Below are 26,764 nucleotides of genomic sequence, written 5' to 3' on the forward strand. Positions count from 1 at the left end.
GCAAAAAAAATAGGAAAAATGAAGTACTAAAACAAGTCACAATAGGTTTAATATCAGTTGCTCTTTTCAAACTAAATAAAGACGCAAGGTGACACACAGGGACAGATTTCAGCACTTATGTTTGCAGGTGCACACCTTGTAGCTCTTTCTTGGGTGGCTGCAGGAGATTTTGAATTAAGGATTACACAGACAGCCAATATATCTATGTTCTATTATTATTTAAGCACCTGGCATTATATGTTTTCTAAGACACACATTTTTACATAAATATTTGAAATATTTTGGGTCACCTTCATTCTAATTGGGAACACTCTACTATCCAGAGAATGCATAAAACGTCAGTGAACTATCATGCATGTCTCTTTGGATATTTATTTAAATTAGAAAAATTATTCACCAGTTCTGTCTTAGAAACTTTCAGATATTTATAGGTAATTTTAAATGATCTTTTTGGATATAAAATACATGTAGTTAGCATTATTCAAAGGTTATAGAAGAATGTACAGGTGGTGGCCCCTCGCCCCCGCCCCAGCCGGGAGGTCCGACGTGGAAGTTGCTGGCTGACCAAGCTTCCAAAGAACCCCCCTGGGAACCAGAGCCTGAGCTGGAGCCAGAGCTCAGGCCTAGGCGAGGGGAGGCGGCGACTTCAAGGCTCGATTAGGAGTCGCTGCCGAGGTCGGGGCCAGTCTCTGATGGTCGACGAGGGAGGACAGGCAGTTCATCATGGGTGGTTTTTCTCAAGCATTTTTTCCAGTCTGTTTGGAACCTGGGAAATGAAGATTTTAATTTTGGGATTAGATGGAGAAGGAAAAACTACAATTTTGTACAGATTACAGGTTGGAGAAGTCGTTACTACTATTCCTACCGTTGGATTTAATGTTGAGACGGTAACATACAAGAACCTAAAATTCCAAGTCTGGGATTTAGGAGGACAGACAAGTATCAGGCCATACTGGAGATGTTATTATTCAAACACAGATGCAGTCATTTATGTAGTAGACAGTTGTGACCGAGACCGAATTGGCGTTTCCAAATCAGACTTAGTTGCCATGTTGGAGGAAGAAGAGCTGAGAAAAGCCATTTTAGTGGTGTTTGCAAATAAGCAGGACATGGAACAGGCCACGACTCCCTCGGAAATGGCAAATTCACTTGGGTTACCTGCCTTGAAGGGCTGAAAATGGCAAATATTCAAAACTTCAGCAACTAAAGGCACTGGCCTTGATGAGGCAATGGAATGGTTAGTTGACACATTAAAGAGCAGACAGTAATTCAGTCACTTCTGCTCCTCTGAAACTAAGACCACATCACATATCCCTGTGGAAATAGTTAAAGTGTGCTTCACACTACTACATGTTAAAACTGTATGATCGTCAGCATATACCAAACTGACTGCAACATTTGCAATAAATATTAAAAATAAGTATTTGGTTGGAAAAAAAGAATGTACATAATAAAACCTCCTTCCTCCCTCCATTGCCCAGCTACATAGCTCTATACCCTCAAAGCAAACACTGATGAAAATTTTATAGATCATTTGTAAAATGGGAAATTAGGTAAAATGGTTTTAAAATAAGTTCTTTCTTCTCGCATATTATTCTTATTGCATACACCTGGTCAAGGCTATCTCACCTTTTATGTCTCATTTGAAAAGGGACAAACTTAAGAACCTTCCTGACTCTTCATTTTAGTTTAACTTTCTCTTGCTTTTGATCCCATAATATCAGATAATTTATCTTTTATAATATATATCATACCCACAGTTTATTATACAATAGCTGTCTTTCCCACTGGACTATAATTTTTATACAAGATAGGAAAAGTATATCATATTAACAGGTATGCTCTTACCCTTAAACAGTGCCTTGCACAAGTTTGATACATAATGAAGTCTTAGTGAATGAGTGTGAAATGAATAAGTGTGGGTTAATCTATGAGTCCAGTCCAAAAGACAGAAACCATACTAGGTCTTTTAAACAGAGGGAATAAAATTCAGGGAATTGTTTACATGGATGATAGAAGAGCTGGTGAATGAATCAGGGATAATTAGGCAAACCAGAGATTAAAAACATCTAGGAGCATGACTAGCCTAGACAAGAAGGGACCGAAGGAAGAAATAGTGATGAAACCACAGAATGCGTTTTGGGACTCAGTAGAGCATAGATCCTTCTGTCTCAGTGCAGAAAGAATTCAGCGAGAGGCAGAGTGACAGCTAAGGAACGAGTTCATTAGTATAGGACGCTTGTGAGAGATACAAGTGGCAGGCAAGGGAATGCCACCCTGAGAACTTAGTGGGCTACATTTTTACAATCAAAGGAAAAAGACCATCTTCTTCCTCATTTTGAGTAGATATCAAACTTCCATCTCTAGCTCCTCCTCCACATGGGGTGGGGGAGTTTTCTTTTCCCTACATGGTCAAACTGGGACTGTCATGGTACTATGGAAATGAGCAAAAAGGCAGTAACATATACTAAAATATGGGAAATCATCTCAGGTTCCAGTATAATGCCACCTTTCCCCTATATTCTGCTCTTAGTACATGCAGAAAAAGCCCCTTCTCAAGGATCATTAACTTACTGACTTCAATGGGCAGGATGTGGACCATTCCACCACTGTTTTATTGTTTTGGGGGTATGTCTCATGCTTATATTGCGTAGTTTTGTTGCTAAGTAAGCCCACTTGGTTTTGTTGTTAAGCAGGCCTACTTTCTTGTGTAATCATTAATTTATGAGGTCTCCCATACTTCACTCTCTACTTATGATCCCTTAGTGGGATTAACTATTGAATATTTAATCACCTACTTTGTCCCTTTACTCTGTCCCTATCAGTGATATCAGATCTAGAAGTTGGGCTACTCAAAGAGCTAGAACTTTGGCTATCAGCAGTTGGATCTCAGAAAGAGGGGTTTTTGTTCTGCATGAGCTGAGAAGATGCAGCCACAGCCAAAGATATTCCTGCAGAGTCTACGAGAGGAAGAAATACTCTGGTTTCTCTATTCCTCTCACCTTCCCATTTTCACCATTGCTTAAACCTGTCCAGAAGCCAGTTGGCAAGAGAGACCAGCTGGCAGGAAAATGGTGTTCCCTGTGATGTAGAACAGAGCGGGAGAAAGGGTAGGAAAAGGAAGAGTAGAGTAACAAATACCCAGTACCATTGACCATATAAGCCACCTGGCAGGCTGATCTCTGGGGGAGCCAGCCTGTGACCAGCAGAACACAAAATAATAATTCAGTGTAGATGAATTCAGTATAGATGTCTTTTCTGGCATTATTTTTTCAAGACAGTGAAGAGCAACATATTTCTTTGACAAAATGAAAGTATTTTACAGGGTTTAAGTCAACGCATACTCATAAGATGCTACTGGCTTGGTATATAGGAAGACGTATATTGAGTAATTAGTAAAATGAATTATGTCCATAGACAAAAAGAGAATCATAGTGAGAGTAATTAGTTCTGACATGTAGACTATGTAAGGCTGTTAGAAACACAAAGAATAGAATAGCAAAATTATTTTACATGCTTTTGTGGGAAACATTTATAGCTTCTGGGACATAAAAAGGTGTGATCATAAATGATCTTGTGTTTTTCTGACAGCAAATTTATGGTCCGAGTAATAGATTTCAACCATCAGAGAAAACATTCCAGACCTTTTCTTTCTTTCTTTTTTTTTTTTTTTCATCATTTCATTATTGAAGAGCTGACAGGAAAATGAGAAAAACAATTAGTAAATTACATAAATATAGAAGGTTTTCAATAAATATACTCTGTCTCTAGAATAAAGAAAATATTATTAAGTTATGGAGGATGTGGCCCAACTGTTGGTGAAAAAATTGTGTGTTTGTAACATTGGTGGTGGAAGGAATCCAGGGAAAGAAGCAAAAAACACAGATGATGAGTTATTTCTGTCTCCTGGTGGAATCTCATGAAAAAAGTAATGCAAAAAAGTGAATTATTTGAACTTACACTATCCAGATAATCTAGTGGTATACTTTAAAATTTCTGGGCACTTGATGCAGGCTCATTAAGTAAATGATTGATTGAATATATGGAATAATACAGGTGGAAAATTTATTAGAGACCATAAAGTAAAATTTCCTTATTATACAGATGAAAAATTGAGACCAAGAAAGGACAGAAACTTTCAAGTTTGCAGATATATGACAGATAATAGAGTTCCTATTTCTTGACTCAAAGACTAGTAGTTAAGAATACTCACTTTGCAGTCGGTCACACTTGGGATTGATTTAGAACTTTGTTACTTCTTGTGTGACTATATGCAATTAAGTTCTTTTTGCCTCAGTGTTCTCATCTGTACAGATGGTCCTCCACATCCACAATTCCTCATCCACAGATCCAATCAACCAAAGATCCAAAATATTCGAAAAAAATTCCAGAAAGTTATAAAAAGCAAAACTTGAATTTGCCACATACCAGCAACTACTTATCATACATAGCATTTACATTGTATTTACAGCTAATTACATAGCATTTACATTGTATTAGATATTAAAAATAATCTAAAGATGATTTAAAGTATACGGGAGGATATGTATAGGTTATACGCAAATACTATTCCATTTTATATGAGGGACTTGAGTATCTTTGGATTTTGGTATCCACAGATAAATAGTCCCCTGCAGATACCGAGGGATGACTGTAGTGTTAACTTTAGCTACATTTTCCCAAAGGACAGACACGTTCACACTCTCCAGATGCGCCGGGAGAATGCCTTAGGGATGTGGTCAGCCACACTCCACCCTCTCAGTGAGAATCTGTCCAATGTGTCTCCTCAAGTCTTCCATTTTATAGAACTATCCCGAAGGCTGGAGGGGTCCAACAATATATAATTATACAAAAATATGCTGAAGATTGGTCTAAAAAATAGAATTCTCTGGGTTGCTCAGGGAAGGGGTAGTAGGAGGGCAATTTCTAGGTCGAAAAGGAGGAAGGTGATTGCTACTAGGAAAAATTTTATGGAAAAGGGTAGGCGGGAGGATCCTATAGGGTCAAATCCGCATTCGTAGGGGCTTGTTTTTTCTGCGTGTTTAGTTGAGGAAGTCAGAAGGCAATAAGTACGAGTAATGAGGCTAGTATTGTGTTTGTTAATAGGGTCAGTATTAGGTTTATTGTTCTTTTTCAGAGTACCGAAACTAGCTGATTGGAAGTCAGTTGTACTAATTAATACTGAAAAGACTATGAGCCTCATCAATAGATAGATACGTAAAGAAATAGCCATACAACATCTACAAAATGTCAGTATCAAGCAGCATCTTCGAAGCCGAAGTGGTGGTTGCATGTGAAGTGGAATTTTAATTGGCGTAGGAAACAAACAACAAGGAAAGTAGAACCAATAATTACATGTAGTCCGTGGAATCCTGTGGCTATGAAGAAAGTTGATCCGTAGACTCCATCTGAGATCGTAAATGGGACTTCGTAATACTGTGATGCTTGTAGGAGTGTAAAATAAACACCGAGGGCGATTGTAACAAAGAGGGCTTGAAGTATGTGCTTATGATTTCCTTCTGTAGGCTGTGATGGGCTCAGGTAATGGATACACCAGAGGCCAATAGCACAGAAGTGTTGAGGAGTAGTACTTCTAGGAGGTTTAAGGGGTGAATGCCTGTTGGTGGCCAGCACCCGCCTAATTCAGGGGTAGGAGCGAAGCTTGAGTGGTAGAAGGCTCAAAAAAAAGCCAGTAAAAAATAGGACTTCTGATACGATAAATAAGATTATTCCGTATCGAAGTCCCTTTTGGACGGTTGGTGTGTGGTGGCCTTGGAAAGTGCTTTCTCCAATGACGTCTCGTCATCACTGATATTGTTAGAATATTAGTTAGTAGGCCCAGTGTTAGTAAAACTACTGAGTTGAAGTGGAATCACATGATTAGGCCTGATGTTATAAGAGCTGAAAGAGCTCCCGTAAGGGGCCAAGGATTTACTATGTGGTATGTGTGGGTTTGGTGGGTCATTATGTGTTGTCATGCAGGTATAAGCTTACTAAGAGGGTGAATACATAGGCTTGAATTATAGTGACAGCGAATTCGAGGATAGTGAGTAGGGCGAGAATGATAAATGTAATGAGAGCCGTGAATGTGCTGGTGCTTATTAGCACTAAGGTTGTCTCTCCAATTAGAGGTATTAGTAAGTGGCCTGATGTAATACTGGCTGTTAGTCACACAGCCAGTGCTACTGGTTGGATGAATAGGCTGATAGTTTCGATAATTACTAGCATAGGGATAAGGAGGGTGAGTGTGCCTTGTAAGAAGTGGGCTAGGGAGGCTTTTGTTTTATTACGGAAACCTGTAATGATGGCACTGGCTCGTAGGGGGATGGCTATTCCCACATTCATTGAGAGCTGTGTGGTGGGTGAAAACGAGCGGGGCAGTAGTCCGAGGAGATTGGTTGACCCAATAAATAGAATGTGTGATGTTAGTATTAGTGATCAAGTTTGTCCTTTATGATTATGGATACCTATTATTTGTTTCGATATGAGTTGAATTAGCCATTGTTGAAGGGAAATTATGTGATTATTAATTAGTCTTTTTGGTGTTGGAAATAAAATACTTGGGAATATAATGATTAGAATGACTACGGGGTGGCCTATTATTATTGGGTTTACAAAAGGGGCAAATAGATTTTCATTCATACTGTTTCTCAAGGGGTAGGTTGTTTTTGCACTTTAGTGAGTGTTGATTTTGGGTTGGGGTAGTAGATGTGTTTTGAGATTTTTAGCTGAAATTAATAAAATAATGTTAGAAATATAGATGAAATAGTAATAAATAATAGTAATATAGTAATAGTCAGGACAGGTAAGGATAGTAGAAGCAATGCTGCCGTGGTTAGTACTGATCATACGAATAGTGGTGTTTGGTACTGGGTTATAGCGGGTGGTTTTATGTTGATGATAGTAGTGACAAAATTAACAGCCCCGAGGATTGAGGATACACCAGCTAAACGTAGAGAAAAAATAGTAAGGTCAGCTGAAGCTCCTGCATGTGCTGAGTTGGGTTGGACCCGGCCTCGCTGCCCTTCCCCGCGCCGCCGCCTCGCTTTCTTGCGCCCGGACTCGCCCTCGCTCCCACTCCACAGCGGGGTGGCGGCAGCAGCAAGAGCCCGCCTCTATGATGAAGTTCAGGCCCTACCAGACGCGGACCTATGACCGCGAGGGCGTCAAGAAGCGGGCTGCGTGCCTGTGCTTCCGGAGCGAGCAGGAGGACGAGGTGCTGTTGGTGAGCAGCAGTCGGTACCCCGACCAATGGATCGTCCCAGGAGAAGGAATGGAGCCCGAGGATGAGCCTGGCGGTACTGCCGTGAGGGAGGTTTATGAAGAGGCTGGAGTCAAAGGAAAATTGGGCAGACTCCTGGGCATATTTGAGAACCAAGACCGAAAGCACAGAACATATGTTTATGTTCTTACTGTCACTGGGAAGATTCTGTTAATATAGGAAGAAAGAGAGTGGTTCAGAGTAGAAGATGCCATCAAAGTTCTCCAGGGTCATAAGCCTGTACATGCCGAGTATCTGGAAAAACTAAAGCTGGGTTGTTCTCCAGCCAATGGAAATTCCACAGTCCCTTCCCTTTCAGATAGTAACACCCTGTTTGTAACTGCTGCACAGACCTCTGGGCTGCCGTATAGTGTAAGATAGAGAGAACTGGAAGGACCTCTTCCACCATGTGCAATCTCATGGGCAGAGGTTTTATTATCCTTGGCAAACATCTGAATGACACTTGCAAACTGTCTGAATTTGCCATGCAGGATTTTCAAACAATTTGCATAAACTGTCTGAATTTGCCATGCATGATTTTCAAACAATTTGCATGTTTTTCAGATGCTTTCAAATCTTCTTTAAAAAAAAAAAAAGTGTAAAATATTTTAAGGAGCCAAAACCATGTGGAATTTTTTTTAGATGCCTTAACTGTGCCCCCAGCCCACCCACCTTGTTATTTTGGTTGGCATTTTCACAGCATTTTTTTCTCAGATTTTTGTCCATTTGATGTCAGTCTGTGGTTTTTGTCAGATCAGCTTATTCGTGGGTATATTTTCCCCTTAAATTGTTTTCTCATTCACAGTATTAACATATTCAACAAATCCTTCTGTTGCGGGAATTTATGACAATAATTCTTGATATTAAAGCAGTCCATCAACCCCAAAACTTGTTTCATAGGATCACAATTTTGATTCATAGATTCCAGATTTTGGACTATTTCTATATGGCCCTATTTTCAGGAATTTGTCAACTCATTTGTCTCAACTTTCATAACTGGTATTATGTCCCTAACTACCTGATATGGCCGATTCCCCTAAAACTCAATAGTCCTTTAACACGGAGTTTAACTCTATAGAGCTGGTGATTGTTAGGCAGGTACAGTAAGCAAAATGCATGTAGTACATAACATCTTATCCTGACAACTGTATTCATGGAATTTGAATTAGCTTGCTCCATTGCCAATTCCCTTCATCCATAATCTCTCTTTACACAGAATACATGAGAACAATATTTCCCTCAATGTAAATTGCTTTTAAAAACATATTTCCAGGGCTTCCCTGGTGGCCCAGTGGTTGAGAGTCTGCCTGCCAATGCAGGGGACATGGGTTCGACCCCTGGTCTGGGAAGATCCCACATGCCGCGGAGCAACTAGGCCCGTGAGCCACAATTACTGAGCCTGCGCGTCTGGAGCCTGTGCTCCGCAACAAGAGAGGCGGCGATAATGAGAGGCCCGCGCACCGCGATGAAGAGTGGCCCCCGCTCGCCGCAACTAGAGAAAGCCCTCTGACAGAAACGAAGACCCAACACAGCCATAAATAAATAAATAAATAAATAAATAAACAAACAAACAAACACAAAGTTAAAAAAAATGCCAACTAAAACACAAATGGATAAATAATTAAAAAAAAAAACATATTTCCAGTTTCTTAATTTAGTGACATCTCTTCAGTTAAACTTTCTGGTTACCACCTTAAATGCCAGTCAGTGCTGACTGCCTCACAATTGAGTGAAATGGCCTTCTTGTTCAGCTATTACAGACCTAGATTGTTAAAGCACCTTGGAACCTCTCATCTTTTACAGCTGGTCAGTAGGTACTATTTATCATATAACTAAATATTGGGGCACTGGAACATACCTGAACTAAGAATTACTTTGTCTTACACTTGTCCTTATATTCACTTGAATCCAAGAGTCCCATTTAAAACACATAAATAGATGGGATTGTCTGAAACACCTGTACTTCCCTGACCAAGTCAGAAATGAGGTGGGGCAAGTGAAAGATGATTCCATATGTAGACATTAGTTAGCTCCTTGTAAATAATTGTAACTGGTGGAATATAAAGTAGAAAATAAGCATAGTTATACATTTGTTCTATAAATTGTTAACCTTTAAAAATATAATTGCTGCTAAAAATAGAGTGCTGTTACACTTAAGGAAGATTGGTGCCACTGTTTTGAAAATGATATCTTGTGCCATAAATGCAGCTGAACTAAATATAAATATTAGTTAACAAATTAATGCTGTCAAAGGAATGAGTAAAGTAGGAAAACTTTTAACCAATGGCATTTCATTCTAATTTATGTAGTGTGATCAAACATGGTCATCCAGAATTTTTATTTTATTTTTTTGTACAGAGGTTATGTGTTCTGGGTGTTTTTTTTTAAAGGAAACATTTTAAAATCCCACAGATTGACACTTTGTATCAATCTTCAATGGACTAAGTTTTTTTCTCAGTAATCTCTGAAGTTTCTTTAAATTATGTACTTAACACAGCAGAGAAACTGGATTGTTTTTGTATATAAGACTGTGTCCACCTGACATGTTGTCAGAAGTACTGGGGGTTGGGGGGAGGGCTGGGTATCTTGTATATGATATTATTAGAGGTAATAATGCATGAACTTATTTTATAAACTCTTGGACTATGTATTTGGCATGTAAAATATGTACAGTATTAATGTCAGCCATTTCTTAAAAGTGAGCCTATAAGTATTGTTGTATAATTTTCTTTGGTCAGAAACATTTGGACTAAGTAGTGCCACAGGGTCAGGATTTTCTTCAGTGCCATTTAGCAAACCACCTGTCTTTAGTCTATGCAACTAGCAAAAATTTGTATAATGCATCAGAATATTTCAGTCATCATACTTTAAATTTCACGTGAAGAGTTCTTCACTATTCTTTTGGAACCCAGCCTAGCAAAATTAGAGGAAAGGCCCTAAGGAGATTTATTTCTGTTAAGAGAAAAAAGCCTACATTTGCAGACTCAACAGTTGTATCTACTATAGATAACAAATAGTGTCTACTATCTCAACTCTTCAAAGTTTACAGAGTGTTGGGACTGTCATTCGTGCTTTCTGTGGGGTAGTTGGATAAAATTGGGCAGCTAAAATTTTTAGTTCCGTGTGGCTCCTAAATTTTAAAAAGTTTGTAAATTGATTCACAGACACAAAGTAGCAACTATCTTGCATGTTTGTTGTTGGGTTTTTGTTCATTTGTTTGTTTGTTTTTTTGTAAACCGGTGAAATTTTCCAACCAACATGCCATTCAATTTTCTGTGGATCACACAGTTGTATAAAGCAGCAAAACTGAAGGGGGAATGACTGTTGTATACACTTTAAATTGCTTTGCATGTTCTCATTTGAGATAACTGGTGTAAGAACCTTGACTTTTTTTATATTTGGAAACATCAAATAAAAAATGGGAATGAATTTTTTTTTAACATAAAAAAAAAACTAATTCAACTGCATTTAAAAAAATACTTATCGCCACCTAGGATTGTGTTGCCCAATCTCTTTGATTTGCCTGATATTGCTTATGGAAGAAACAACTGATGCTACTTATACACACTAAATGTTTCCATATATATCTCATTGCTTAGAAAAATAATCTAAACAAGATGTGTATGATGGTAAATTTATTTGCACAGTTTAAATCTGAGGGCTAAAGAAAGAACACCACCAGAAAAATATGAAATTTTGTGTACCTGTAAAAACATTTGACCATATAAACTTGCCAAAATTCTACTGTATTTGACCTAATGTATAAGAAATTTATTAAATAAATTGGTTAGGGATGCACTCATATTGCAGGGTAGATGTGTGGATGGGAGAATGAGCCAACAGATACACACTCTACTGTAAAACACACACACACACACACACACACACACACACACACATTATTTTCCTGCAATGGCTCTAGGATTAAGGTGGGGGACCCTAGGTCTCTCTTTGCCTAGACTGAAGGACTTCCTACAACATTCTTTTATACTTTTACAAATGGGGTCGTAACTAATTGGCCAGCCATGCATGTGCAGACATGTTTGACTTCTAGTGTATATAAGGCAGGGTCAGCTAAAACATGGTACTTTCACAATGGGTAATTTGAAAAGAGTTTAATAAAAGGACAGTCAGCAAAACTTTGCTTAGAGTGTAGTGAAACCAAGCAGTGGTGCAGAACCTCAGAAAAGTCTGAGGACTGAAGGGAAGAAGGAACAGAATAATATAAATAGAACCCAGGAAGGCCTTTGTCAAGGGCTGTGACTAAGGGACACAGCCAATCCTACAGGAAATATGCCAGACAAAGAAATAGCTTTCCTCTAGTCTCAATTACCTGAACCAATCTGGAAGGTAGAGAGCAAAGGAGCTCAAGGATGTAGTCCATACAGGTGATCTCCTGTACAGAGATCACTGCAAACAATAGGGACAGTGTGTCTGGTTTCATTTATTCAAACTCTTGCTCTGATGACTCCCCCATCAGGTTCCGTTCATTTACCCTTTCAGCCCCCACCTGCCATCAGGTACACATCTTGTGTCCGCAGAATCACTTCAGTAGAAAATGCTATGGGAGCCCCATTTTAACTTCATAACTTTAACAGGGTAATCCTTACAAAATGGACTAAAACATATTTGAATGTATATCTTATAGCAAAATCAAAAGAATAATATTAAATTAATTTTATAATGTGCAATTTATCGCTGGATTTAGTGAAACAGGATCCATCACAATGTGTTTAAGGTTAGATACATATATGTTGTCAGATAAACAAGAAATAGCTTACAATCCTACTATAATCAATGTTGCATAAGTTATTGATTTTTATACTGCAACTCCTAAAACAATAAAAGTCCTAGGTAAGGAGCAGATTGAATCCGACTGTCACATTATTGCAGAATTTGGTACATAGTGGAGATTTCACATTGGTTCCAATCATCAAGTCACCTGGCTATAAATTACCTGGCATTCAGCCTGTCAAAGAGAAGCTGCCTGAATCTCACCTTGTACTACAGTATGGCCCTGTGCCAGAGCAGTCTCAGTCACACTTTCTATTCATGGGCTGCTCTCCCCAACAGCTCAGAAATGTCAGCAATGTTACTGAGCTGCCAGTGTGTCAAAGGCATGGTGGAAAGTACATAGAAAAGCTTTCCCTGTTGTTTTCTTGGTTGCATTAGTGTATTCTGAGCTCTTTTATGGCTCCAGATGGGCACCACTTGAACAACTGCTTTTCTTTTGTAAAACATTGCAATGCCCTTATGGCAGGGAAAGTCCCATTGTTATAGTACATACTGTTCTACTTCAGTATTATTAACCCAAACCTTTGAGGATTCAGTCTTATGCTTAACAAATCTGAAAGAGCTACAGTCTTGGACATTTCTTGAATAAATCTTGGTCTGAATTTGAGAATGGGAGGTTTTCCTTCAGTATTTCAAAACTAATATAAACCTCTCAAGCTTTCTCTCCTGTTCCCAAACAGCCTGTAGCAAATAAAGAGAGGGGTTCTGTTATAGGCAGCTAAAAATAAGTAAGCAAATTCTACCCTTCACATTCCTGACCTGAAGCAGAAAATGCACTATTTGGGGGGTGGGGGGCAGGGCACACAAAGATAGCAAAAAGATGTGAAAGTTCACAGTGTGAAAAGCAAAGAGTTTAGGAAGCATTGCATTGTAGGAGAAAGCTCAATGGGCAAGGATGAGGACTTTGGGGTTCTGCTGCTGGTTATGTCCCACAACAGGTGTGTGTGGTCTTAAGTAACTCTCTTAGCCTTGGAAGCCTTATCTCTAAATTTAGGATAATAGTACTTCCCTGCTTTAGTTTTATTGGATTATCCTTAGATAAAGGAAGATGATGATGTAACATTGGGACATGCTTGGAAAATAGTAAAGTTCTATACGAATACAGCATGAACAAAAATAACAAAAGAAAATTTGTCATATGGAAAAGTATATCAGCATAAAAATACTACTGAAACACACACGTACACAATTCCTGGTAAAGTTCTCCTATACAGAATAATCCAGCTCTACAGAATCAATTCCTAGGAAAAGCAAAACATGATAAGAGTAATCACTAGAAACATTTAAAATAGATCTTACTAAGTTGTGTTCCATGAAATTCTTTAAGCAGAATACTCAGAAGTGTTATGTTAAAAGAAGGATGGAAGGAAGGGCAGGAAGGTGGGAAGGGTGGAAGGAAGGGTGGAAGGAAGGAAGAAACGAAAGGAAAGGAAGAGACGTAGAAAGAAGGAGATTTGGGGATTTCACGGTCAAATGAAACAAGTTTGGAAACTAAAATTAAACAGGGTATGATTTTTCAGATTTTAACATCCTGATATTTAACCTCAACATTATGTAAGAGGGGTACATAGTATGCAGTGTTTCCTTGTGTTTTTTTTTTTTTTTTAATTGAAACTGCTGAGACATATTTTGAAAAATACTGTTGTAGAGGGATTTACTTAATCAAGCAATTCTGGAAAACAGGCAAATCCTGGAACGGCAGAGGTAGCACGTTCCTTGATACACAGTGAACTACAATCAAAACAAACACAAAAAAGAATAACAATGACTAACATTTGTTCACTAATTTACAGATTACAAAATATTTCCACCTAATTATCTCTCTTCATTCTCAGTCTACATTTTCAACATAGGTATTGTATCCACATTTGCAGATAAAGAAGCAAATGGTGGTGGAGTTTCAGTGTCTGTGATCACATACTGGCAGAAGAACATGAGTTTCAAACCTAAGGTGTCTCACTACGAATCCACCAATTTCCCACCAGAGCCCACTGCTTTATTATTTAAAAAGAAGAGAGACAGTGAAGCACTTTGTACTACTTTTTTTAAAAGTTCAAGATAGGGGATAAAGACTTTCCCTTCTGTTAGATACTACACACCTTTGGCATAGTGGTTTTTAAAGGGAACAGTACTACCTTGTAGGGGGCATTTTAGATGTCTGGACAGCTATTGTGACTGGCATTTACTGGAATGAGGGATATTAAATGTCTGTGCTATGTGGGAAAGGACTGAACCATTTTCAAATGTCCTGTTAAAATATTAGTTTAGCTAGTGCTAAGCACACTGAAAATACAGTCTAGTAGTACTTTGTACATAGTACATTATATATGGTAATCCTAAAAAGTTTTTATAAAAATTATATGAAAAGCTGAGTAAATAGGAGATGGTCATTATGATGAGATACTATTATAGAATAAAGACAATGTCTTAAAATTTATTAACACTGAGCATTTTTTCCTCTCAATTATAACATTTACAAATACGTACTGAGCTAAAATAGTTTCAATGAATTAGCACAGTTATTGAAAGAGAAAAACAGCTTGCAAGTATGGAAAAAGATATTTGAAAAAGAATTGACAGAATTAGAACAAATACTATTATTTTTAAAGTAATTCTCTTTTTTTTTTAAACATCTTTATTGGAGTATAATTGCTTTACAATGGTGTGTTAGTTTCTGCTTTATAACACAGTGAATCAGTTATACATATACATATGTCCCCATATCTCTTCCCTCTTGCATCTCCCTCCCTCCCACCCTCCTTATCCCACTCCTCTAGGTGGTCACAAAGCACCGAGCTGATCTCCCTGTGCTATGCGGCTGCTTCCCACTAGCTATCTATTTTACGTTTGGTAGTGTATATATGTCCATGCCACTCTCTCATTTTGTCCCAGCTTACCCTTCCCCCTCCCCATATCCTCAAGTCCATTCTCTAGTAGGACTGTATCTTTATTCCGGTCTTGCCCCTAGGTTCTTCATGACCATTTTTTTTTTTTTTTTTAGATTCCATATATATGGGTTAGCATAACGGTATTTGTTTTTCTCTTTCTGACTTACTTCACTCTGTATGACAGACTCTAGGTCCATCCACCTCACTACAAATAACTCAATTTCGTTTCTTTTTATGGCTGAGTAATATTCCATTGTATATATGTGCCACATCTTCTTTATCCAGTCGTCTGTTGATGGACACTTACATTGCTTCCACGTCCTGGCTATTGTACATAGAACTGCAATGAACATTGTGGTACATGACTATTTTTGAATTATGGTTTTCTCAGGGTATATGCCCAGTAGTGGGATTGCTGGGTCATATGGTAGTTCTATTTTTAGTTTTTTAAGGAAACTCCATACTGTTCTCCATAGTGGCTGTATCAATTTACATTCCACCAGCAGTGCAAGGGTTCCCTTTTCTCCACACCCTCTCCAGCATTTATTGTTTGTAGATTTTTTTGATGATGGCCATTCTGACTGGTGTGAGATGATATCTCATGGTAGTTTTGATTTGCATTTCTCTAATGATTAATGATGTTGAGCATTCTTTCATGTGTTTGTTGGCAATCTGTATATCTTCTTTGGAGAAATGTGTATTTAGGTCTTCTGCGCATTTTTGGATTGGGTTGTTTGTTTTCTTGATATTGAGTTGCATGAGCTGCTTGTAAATTTTGGAGATTAATCCTTTGTCAGTTGCTTCATTTGCAAATATTTTCTCCCATTCTGAGGGTTGTCTTTTTGTCTTGTTTATGGTTTCCTTTGCTGTGCAGAAGCTTTTAATTTTCATTAGGTACCATTTGTTTATTTTTGTTTTTATTTCCATTTCTCTAGGAGGTGGATGAAAAAGGATCTTGCTGTGATTTTTGTCATAGAGTGTTCTGCTATGTTTTCCTCTAAGAGTTTGATAGTGCCTGGCCTTACATTTAGGTCTTTAATCCATTTTGAGTTTATTTTTGTGTATTGTGTTAGGGAGTGTTCTAATTTCATTCTTTCACATGTAGCTGTCCAGTTTTCCCAGCACCACTTAATGAAGAGGCTGTCTTTTCTCCACTGTATATTCTTGCCTCCTTTATCAAAGATAAGGTGACCATATGTGCATGGGGTTATCTCTGGACTTTCTATCCTGTTCCGTTAATCTATATTTCTGTTTTTGTGCCAGGACTATACTGTCTTGATTACTGTAGCTTTGTAGTATAGTCTGAAGTCAGGGAGTCTGATTCCTCCAGCTCCGTTTTTCTTTCTCAAGATTGCTTTGGCTATTCTGGGTTTTTTGTGTTTCCATACAAATTGTGAAATTTTTTGTGCTAGTTCTGTGAAAAATGCCATTGGTAGTTTGATAGGGATTGCATTGAATCTGTAGATTGCTTTGGGTAGTATAGTCATTTTCACAATGTTGATTCTTCCAACCCAAGAACATGGTATATCTCTCCATCTATTTGTATCATCTTTAATTTCTTTCATCAGTGTCTTATAATTTATAAGAGACCTCTTATAAAAGACCTGCATACAGGTCTTTTGTCTCCTTACGTAGGTTTATTCCTAGATATTTTACTCTTTTTGTTGCAATGTTAAATGGGAGTGTTTCCTTCATTTCTCTTTCAGATTTTTAATCATTAGTGTATAGGAATGCAATTTCTGTGCATTAATTTTGTATCCTGCAACTTTACCAAATTCATTGATTAGCTCTAGTAGTTTTCTGGTGGCATCTTTAGGATTCTCTATGTATAGTATCATGTCATCTACAAACAGTGACAGTTTAACTTCTTTTCCATTTTGGATTCCTTTTATTTCTTTTTCTTCTCTGATTGCTATGGCTAAAACTTCCAAAACTATGTTGAATAATATGGGTGAGAGTGGGCAACCTTGTCTTGTTCCTGATCTTAGTGGAAATGGTTTCAGTTTTTCACCATTGAGGATGATGCTGGCTGTGGGTTTGTCATATATGGCCTTGATTATGTTGAGGAAAGTTCCCTCTATGCCTACTTTCTGGAGGGTCTTTATCATAAATGGGTGTTGACTTTTGTCAAAAGCTTTCTCTGTATCTATTGAGATGATCATATGGTTATTCTCTTTCAGTTTGTTAATATGGTGTATCACATTGATTGATTTGTGTATATTGAAGAATCCTTGCATTTCTGGGATAAACCTCACTTGATCATGGTGTATGATCCTTTTAATGTGCTATTCGATTCTGTTTGCTAGTATTTTGTTGAGGATTTTTGCATCTATGTTCATCAGTGATATTGGCCTGTAGTTCTTTGTGACATCTTTGTCTGGTTTTGGTATCAGGCTGATGGTGGCCTCGTGGAATGAGTTTGGGAGTGTTCCTCCCTCTGCTATGTTTTGGAAGAGTTTGAGAAGGATAGGTGTTAGCTAGCTCTTCTCTAAATGTTTTATAGAATTCGCCTGTGAAGGCATCTGGTCCTGGGCTTTTGTTTGTTGGAAGATTTTTACTCACAGTTTCAATTTCAGTGCTCGTGATTGGTCTGTTCATATTTTCTATTTCTTCCTGGTTCAGTCTCAGAAGGTTGTGCATTTCTAAGAATTTGTCCATTTCTTCCAGGTCGTCCATTTTATTGGCATATAGTAGCTTGTAGTAATCTCTCAAGATCCTTTGTATTTCTGCAGAGTCACTTGCTACTTCTCCTGTTTCATATCTAATTCTGTTGATTTGAGTCTTCTCCCTTTTTTTTCTTGATGAGTCTGGGTAATGGTTTATCAGCTTTGTTTATCTTCTCAAAGAACCAGCTTTTAGTTTTATTGATCTTTGCTATCGTTTCCTTCATTTCTTTTTCATTTTTTTCTGATCTGATCTTTATGATTTCTTTCCTTCTGCTAACTTTGGGGTATTTTTGTTCTTCTTTCTCTAATTGCTTTAGGTGTAAGGATAGGTTGTTTATTTGAGATGTTTCTTGTATCTTAAGGTAGGATTGTATTGCTATAAACTTCCCTCTTAGAACTGCTTTTGCTGCATCCCATAGGTTTTGGGTCATCGTGTTTCCATTGTCATTTGTTCCTAAGTATGTTTTGATTTCCTTTTTGATTTCTTCAGTGATCTCTTGGTTATTAAGTAGTGTATTGTTTAGCCTCCATGTGTTTGTAGTTTTTACAGATTTTTTCCTGTTATTGATATCTAGTCTCATAGCATTGTGGTCGGAAAAGATACTTGATACAATTTCAATTTTCTTAAATTTACCAAGGCTTGATTTGTGACCCAAGATATGATCTATCCTAGAGAATGTTCCATGGGCACTTGAGAAGCAAGTGTATTCTGTTGTTTTTGGATGGAATGTCCTATAAATATCAATTAAGTCCATCTTTAATGTATCATTTAAAGCTTGTGCTTACTTATTTATTTACGTTTTGGATGATGTGTCCATTGGTGAAAGTGGGGTGTTAAAGTCCCCTACTGTGATTGTGTTACTGTCGATTTCCCCTTTTATGGCTGTTAGCATTTGCCTTATGTATTGATGTGCTCCTATGTTCGGTGCATAAATATTTACAATTGTTATATCTTCTTCTTGGATTGATCCCTTGATCATTATGTAGTGTCCTTCTTTGTCTCTTGTAATAGTCTTTCTTTTAAAGTCTATTTTGTCTGATATGAGAATTGCTACTCCAGCTTTCTTCTGATTTCCATTTGCATGGAATATCTTTTTCCATCCTCTCAATTTCAGTCTGTTTGTGTCCCTAGGTCTGAAGTGGGTCTCTTGTAGACAGCATATATATGGGTCTTGTTTTTGTATCCATTCAGCCAGTCTATGTCTTTTGGTGGGAGCATTTATTCCATTTACATTTAAGGTAGTTATTGTTATGTATGTTCCTATTACCATTTTCTTAATTGTTTTCGGTTTATTATTGTAGGTCTTTTCCTTCTCTTCTGTTTCCTGCCTAGAGAAGTTCCTTTAGAATTCGTTGTAAAGCTGGAGTGGTGGTGCTGAATTCTCTTAGCTTTTGCTTTCCTGTAAAGATTTTAATTTCTCCTTCCAATCTGAATGAGATCCTTGCTGGGTGGAGTAATCTTGGTTGTAGTTTTTTCTCCTTCATTACTTTAAATATGTTCTGCCACTCCCTTCTGGCTTGCAGAGTTTCTGCTGAAAGATCAGCTGTTAACCTTATGGGGGTTCCCTTGTGTGTTGTTGTTTTTCCCTTGCTGCTTTTAATATTAGTTCTTTGTATTTAATTTTTGATAGTTTCATTTATATGTGTCTTGGCATGATTCTCCTTGGATTTATTCTGTATGGGACTGTCTGTGCTTCCTGAACTTGATTAACTGTTTCCTTTCCCATATTAGGGAAGTTTTCAACTATAATCTGTTCAGATATTTTCTCAATTCCTTTCTTTTCCTCTTCGTCTTCTGGGACCCCTATAATTCGAATGTTGATGTGTTTAATGTTGTCCTAGAGGTCTCTGAGACTGTTCTCAATTCTTTTCATTCTTTTTTCTTTATTCTGCTCTGCAGTAGTTATTTCCACTATTTTATCTTCCAGCTCCCTCATCCGTTCTTCTGCCTCAGTTATTCTGCTATTGATCCCTTCTAGAGAATTTTTGATTTCATCTATTGTTTTGTTCATCACTGTTTGTTTGCTCTTTAGTTCTTCTAGGTCCTTGTTAAACGTTTCTTGTATTTTCTCCATTCTATTTCCAAGATTTTGGATCATCTTTACTATCATTATTCTGAATTCTTTTTCAGGTAAACTGCCTATTTCCTCTTCATTTGTTAGGTCTGGTGGGTTTTTGCCTTGCTGCTTCATCTGCTGTGTGTTTCTCTGTCTCCTCATTTTGCTTAACTTACTGTGTTTGGGGTCTCTTTTTTGCAGGCTGCAGGTTTGTAGTTCCCGTTGTTTTTGGTGTCTGTCCCCAGCGGCTAAGGTTGGTTCAGTGGGTTGTGTGGGCTTCCTGGTGGAGGGGACTAGTGCCTGTTTTCTGGTGGAAGAGGCTGGATCTTGTCTTTCTGATGGGCAGGTCCACATCTGGTGGTGTGTTTTGGGGTGTCTGTGGCCTTATTATGATTTTAGGCAGCCTCTCTGCTAGTGAATGGGGTTGTGTTCCTGTCTTTCTACTTGTTTGGCATAGGGTGTCCAGCACTGTAGCTTGCTGGTCATTGGGTGGAGCTTGGTCTTGGCGTTGAGATGGAGATCTCTGGGAGTTTTTTGCCGTTTGCTGTTATGTCAAGCTAGGAGGTCTCTTGTGGACCAGTGTCCTGAACTTGGCTCTCCCACCTCAGAGGCACAGCCCAGATGCCTGGCTGGAGTACCAAGAGCCTGTCATCCACATGGCTCAGAATAAAAGGGAGAAAAAAAAGAAAAAAAGAAAGAAGAAGATAAAATAAAATAAATTAAATTAAAATAAAGTAAAATAAATTATTAAAATAAAAAATAATTATTAAAAAAATATTTTTTTAAGTATTAAAAAAAAGAAAGAAAGAAAGAGGAGAGTAACCAAATCAAAAAACAAATCCACCAATGATAACAAGTGCTAAAAACTATACTAAACAAAACAAAACAAAACAAAACAAAACAGACACACAGAACCCTAGGACAAATGGCAAAAGCAAAGCTATACAGACACAATCACACACAGAAGCATACGCATACACACTCACAAAAAGATAAAAAGTGAAAAAATATGTATATATCGTTGCTCCCTAAGTCCACCTTCTCAATTTGGGATGATTCGTTGTCTATTCAGGTATTCCACAGATGCAGGTACATCAAGTTGATTGTGGAGCTTTAATCCGCTGCTTCTTAGGCTGCTGGGAGAAATTTCCCTTTCTCTTCTTTGTTTTCACAGCTCCAGGGTTTCAACTTTGGATTTCGCCCTGCCTCTGTGTGTAGGTCACCTGAGGGCATCTGTTCTTCGCTCAGACAGGACGGGGTTAAAGGAGCAGCTGCTTCCAGGGCTCTGGCTCACTCAGGCCTCGGGGAGGGAGGGGTATGGATGCTGGGCGAGCCTGCGGCGGCAGAGGCCAGCGTGACGTTTTTGCAGCCTGAGGCGCGCCGTGCGTTCTCCCGGGGAAGTTGTCCCTGGATCATGGGACCCTGGCAGTGGCGGGCTGCACAGGCTCCCGGGAGGGCTGGTGTGGATAGGGACCTGTTCTTGCACACAGGCTTCTTGGTGGCGGCAGCAGCAGCCTTAGCATCTCACGCCCGTCTCTGGAGCTCCTTTAAGTGGCGCTTTTAATCCCCTCTCCTCGCGCACCAGGAAACAAAGAGGCAAGAAAAAGTCTCTTGCCTCTTCGGCAGTTCCAGACTTTTCCTGGATTCCCTCTCGGCTAGCTGTGGCACACTAGCCCCCTTCAGGCCCTGATCATGCAGCCAACCCCAGTCCTCTCCCTGGAATCCGACCAAAACCCGAGCCTCAGCTCCCAGCCCCCGCCCGCCCCGACGGGTGAGCAGACAAGCCTCTCGGGCTGGTGAGTGCTGGTCGGCACCGAGCCTCCGTGCGGGAATCTCTCCGCTTTGCCCTCCGCACCCCTGTGGCTGCGCTCTCTCCTCCGTGGCTCCGAAGCTTCCGCTCTCCGCCACCCGCAGTCTCCGCCTGCGAAGGGGCTTCCTAGTGTGTGGAAACCTTTCCTCCTTCACAGCTCCCTCCCACTGGTGCAGGTCCCGTCCCTATTCTTTTGTCTCTGTTGTTTCTTTTTTCTTTTGCCCTACCCAGGTACGTGGGGAGTTTCTTGCCTTTTGGGAGGTCTGAAGTCTTCTGCCAGCGTTCAGTAGGTGTTCTGTAGAGTTGTTCCACATGTAGATGTATTTCTGATGTATTTGTGGGGAGGAAGGTGATCTCCACGTCTTACTCTTCTGACCTGTTGAAGCTCCCAAGTAATTCACTTAAATAAAAGAAAAATTTTATTTATTTATTTGTCTGCGCTGGGTCTTAGTTGCAGCATGCAGGATCTTTAGATGCAGCATGCAGGATCTTTAGATGCAGCATGCAGAATCTTTTAGTTGTGGCATGCAGGATCTAGGTCCCTGACCAGGGATCAATCCCAGGACCCCTGCGTTGGGAGCACAGAGCCTTAGTCACTGGACCACCAGGGAAGTCCTGAACAAATATTATTAAAATAGCAGAGATATCAAGGTTTTGATCAAATTCCATTAATGAGAATTAATGAGAGATGGTTATAATATTTCATATGTGGCCACCCAACACATACATATTAAATTTTAAAACAAAATAAGAAATCTGTGTTGTGAAAAGTTACATACTAATTTTTGTTGTATTGTCAAGTTAGCAGTTTTTCTATCTTATTCTGATACTGTCTTTGGCAGTCTCCTATACTAGTTTTCTAGAGTCTCTAGCATTAATGATTTCTTGTTCTAATTGTTGCTGTCTTTCAAAGGATATTATTAGCAAAATTTTTTAAAATACTAGAGATTGGCTGTATGTCTCAAGATGTGGGGATCTTTTAAGGTAGGAGAAATCACTTTTATGATACCTCATTATTATACAATGCTTTCAAAAAGAATTTGTTTAGGGATAGCTAATGTTCTCTTGACCTCTTTGTATCATTCAAGGGTCCACATATGAAGGTCTGATTCTGGTCATTTGTTGATTCTATGATTTCCAGCTAATCTTGTAATTTCTCTGAACTCAGTATATATATCAGTAAGTCTAAAATGTAATATTTGTATTATATGGCTTTTAAGTAATTTCCACTCCTGAAATACTAAGATTTTCTGAACTCTGGCTACAATTAGTGTTTTCCATTAACGTGCAAACATCAGCTTATTTTGTGATGTTGACTATTTTTATACGTGAAATTTTAGAGTGCTACTTGGTCTTTGAATGGTATATTATTTACATACATAATTCACTTCTCGTTAGGAGAATAGTGTATGGCCATTTGACTTCATACTATATGGTATATGCATTCTGCTTCTTTTTCCTTCATTCCACCAAAATGCATCATTACCAGATTATATATACCTTTTAGTTATATTTCAAAACATTAGAATGAACATTTGCAAATAACATATATTCAAAATCTTAAAATCATACTTGACTGCTTTCTTACTGATGTATTGAATTAGTTACCAGAGAATGTGTCTGATAACTCCTTCTCATTCCTGAAAAATCTATGGATTATTTCATATTCAGGCTCACTACTCCTACTTAGTTTAGGCCCCTAGGCTGTATGCACATCCAAAGCAACCATCCTACCTGGGCAAACTGCTCGCTCTCTCTCCCTAATCCTTTCTGTCCATTACAGAAGACTTTAATATTCATCTTTATACCTTATGAATTATAAAATCTCAGAGGGCATTGCTCACATCTACACTCTGTGTACTAGCCAACCTCCAAGGCATATCTCAAACACTGTCTAAGAGATGTCACCACTTCATGTAATTTTAGAACTCCTCTGGGGTAGACAATACCTGTTTCAGGGAGCTCTGCCTGCCATAACAAAACACCATAGATTGAGTGGCTTAAAGAATAGGAATTCATCTTCTCACAGTTCTGGAGGCTGAGACGTCCAAGTTTAAGTTATCAGCAGATTTGGTTTCTGGTGAGAGTTCTCTTCCTGGCTTGCTCTTCCTCTTCTTGCTGTGTCCTCACATGGCCTTTCCTTGGTACTTGTACATGGAGAGAGAGAGACAAAGAGAAATAGAGAAAGGTGAGGGTGGAGAGTGGGGAAAAGAGAAAATCTTTTCCTCTTCTTCTAAGACCACTAATCCTATCTTGAAGGCCCATCCTCATGACCTCATCTAACCCTAACTGCTTCCCAAAGGCCCCAACTCCAAATATTGTAACATAGGGTTAGGACTTGAGCATATGAATCTTGAGGGGAAGTAAACATTCAGTCTACACCATTCTGCCCCTGGCCCCCCAAATCCATGTCCTTCTGACATGCAAAATACATCCATTTCATCCCAACAATCCCCAAAGTCTTAATTCATTCCACCATCAACTTTAAAATCTGAAGTCCAAAGTCTCATCTAAGTATCATCTAAATCAGATATGGGTGAGACATGAGGTATAATTCTGTTACCAAAAGTGAGGTTGGGCTGCTCGCCACTCTAAAGCCAATACTCAAGAGGCAAAGTTGGTGAAAAGGAAAGTTTGCTTTATTTCAGAGGCCAGGAACGGGGGGAGAGGGAGGACTTGTGTCCAAAGGCCGACTCCCCCCCCACTGGCAATCAGTGGGCAAGAGCTTTTATAGGCGGAGGGAGGGGGCTACATGCAGAAACAGCATAGTCGGCTCTGACAGTCATCTTGAAATTGGTCATGCAGTGGTCTGATCAATGTCATTTTGATTGTTTTAAGTACAGTTAATCTTCAGTTCCAGGGTCATTGTTTCCCATTTCTTTGAAGCCAGTTCTTGGAATTGTGGCAGTTTATGTCATGGCTATAGTCTGGTCATCATGTAGTTAACTTCTTCCACCTGGTGGGGATTTCAGTACCTACAAGACAGCTCACAGGACATGGCTCAGAACATTATCTACAGCCCTTGAGGAGGAACTAAAGGTTCTTGACTTTGCTTAATGACTAAACTATAATTATTTTGACTGCTTTCCTTTGCTTCTGCATTTTCTCACTTCTCTGATTAAACTTATTCTTTGGTTAATGTTTTTCTACAGACAAAAGGCAGGCAGAGGACATGGTGGCTGGGGCAGCGGGTGGGGGGGGTGGTGGTGAGACCATAGGGTCCTGCTCTGTTTCAATTCATCCTGAGGCAAAATTACTCTCTATATGTGAACCTGTGAAACCAGATAAGTTAATGTACTTCCAAAATACAATGGTGGCATAGGATAGGCATTCCCATTCCAAAAGGGAGAAACAGGAAAGAAAGAAAGAGTGATGGGTCCCCAGCAAGTCCAAAACCTGGCAAGGTAAATTCCATCAGATCTTGGTGCTGGAGAATAATACTCTTTGGTTCAATGCTCTGCTCCACAGGCCCACTGTGGCATCAGTTCTGCCTTCAGGACCTGATGAAGTGGTGATCCTCCCTCTGTGACTCCGATGCGTGGGGGTCATACCCCGAAGATCCTGGGTAGCCCTGCCCCATTGCTTTGCAGGATTGGCTCGTTCCCAGGTCTTTGGATGAAAGCCATCTGACCTGTTAAATCCATGGTGGTGGCCCTGATGATCTCTAAATGATCTCTGGGATCTTTCTTTCCATTTCTTGAAGGAGAGTACACATTTCCATCCTCACAGAATTATGATCCAGCTCTATAGAATCTAAGAAGTCTGACATCCTTCTTTCATTTTGTTCCATCTCTGTCCCCTTCAGCTCAAACTGGCTGTATTTCAGTTTCTATAGTATCTTTGATTGATAGTCCAGCCTCACCCTTGGTGTTCTCTTGTGAACATGATTTCTTATTTTTTTACAAAATAGTCAGACTGAGAATTTTCCAAATCTTTAAGTTCTGGTTCCTTTTTTGCTTAGCAATCCTTCCTTTAATTCATCTTTATTTTTTTCATTATGCTATAAGCAGTCAGGAGGAACTAGACTGTTCCTTCAACATTTGCTTGGAAACCTCTTCAGTTAAATATCCAGTTTCATCACTCACAAGTTCTGTCTTCCATAAAACACTTGAACACTGACACACTTTAGCCAAGTACTTTGTCAGTTTATAATAAGGATAGCCTTTCTTCCAGCTCCCAAAAACATGTCCTTTTGTCTGACATTACCAGAATGCCCCTTCATGTCCATATTTCTACAAACATCCTTTTCATAAGTATTTGTGCACTCTCTAGGAAGATAGAGGCTTTCTCTCCAGATCCCCTCTTTTCTTTCTCAGCCCCCACCAGAATGGCCCAAATGTCCATAGTTCTAGCATGCACCTCAAAACTTTTTCAGCCTTTACCCATTACCCAGTTCCAGAGCTTCTTTCACATTTTTAGGTATATGTTACAGCAGCACTCCACTTCTCAGTACCAAAATCTATTTTAGAACTACCATGTAATCTAGCAATTGCACTTCTGGGTATATGTATATCCCAAGGAAGTGAAATTAGGATCTCAAAGAGCTATCTGTATCCTCATGTTCACTGAAGCATTATTCACAATAGGCAAGATATGGAAATAACCTAAGTGTCAGTCAGTGGATGAATAGATAAAGAAGATGTGGTGTACATATACAATGAAATATTATTCAGCCATGATAAAGCAAGAAACCTTGCCATTTGTAACAGCATGAATGTAACTTGGGGGTATTTTGCTAAGTAGAATAAGTCAGACAGAGGAGAACAAATACTGTATGATATCACTTACATGTGGAATCTAAAAAAGCTGAACTCTAGAAACAGAGAGTAGAATGGTGTTTACCAGAGGCTAGAGGGTAAGGAAAAGGGGAGATGTTAGTCATAGAGTACAAACTTCCAGTTATAAGCTGGGGATCTCAAATATGGCATGGTGATTTTAGCTAATGACACTGTAAAGTATAATTAAAATTTTCTAAAAGACTAGATCTTAAATGTTCTCACCACAAAAAAGAAATGGTAATTATGTGATGGGATGGAGGTGTTAGCTAACGCTATGGTAGTAATCATTTTGCAACATATAAGTGTATCAAATCAACATATCTACATCTAAAGCTTATAAAATATTATGTCAATTATATCTCAGTGAAGTTAGAAAACCAAAACAAAACAGAGTTTATCTTAGCTTGGGCTTCCACGTAAAAATACAGTAGACTGGGTGGATTCAACACTGCGATTTATTTTTCTCACAGTTTTGGAGGTTAGGCATTACACAGAATGTTCTAGATTGTT

The 26,764-nt window shown here is 38.9% G+C and overlaps 2 pseudogenes across 2 annotated transcripts; both read left to right on the forward strand.

The window, feature by feature from the left end:
* The first annotated feature begins 503 nt into the window (after positions 1-503).
* LOC309622455 (ADP-ribosylation factor-like protein 1 pseudogene) lies at positions 504-6,237 on the forward strand (annotated as a pseudogene). Its single transcript has one exon. The product of its transcript is annotated as an ADP-ribosylation factor-like protein 1 pseudogene (transcript).
* An 83-nt stretch (positions 6,238-6,320) lies between these two features.
* On the forward strand, positions 6,321-16,500 carry LOC309622463 (diphosphoinositol polyphosphate phosphohydrolase 2 pseudogene; annotated as a pseudogene). The gene has a single exon. The product of its transcript is annotated as a diphosphoinositol polyphosphate phosphohydrolase 2 pseudogene (transcript).
* The last annotated feature ends 10,264 nt before the right edge of the window (positions 16,501-26,764 follow it).

This window comes from Balaenoptera borealis (genome assembly GCF_965194805.1).
Source record: "Balaenoptera borealis genome assembly, chromosome: 2".
Classification (NCBI taxonomy): domain Eukaryota; kingdom Metazoa; phylum Chordata; class Mammalia; order Artiodactyla; family Balaenopteridae; genus Balaenoptera; species Balaenoptera borealis.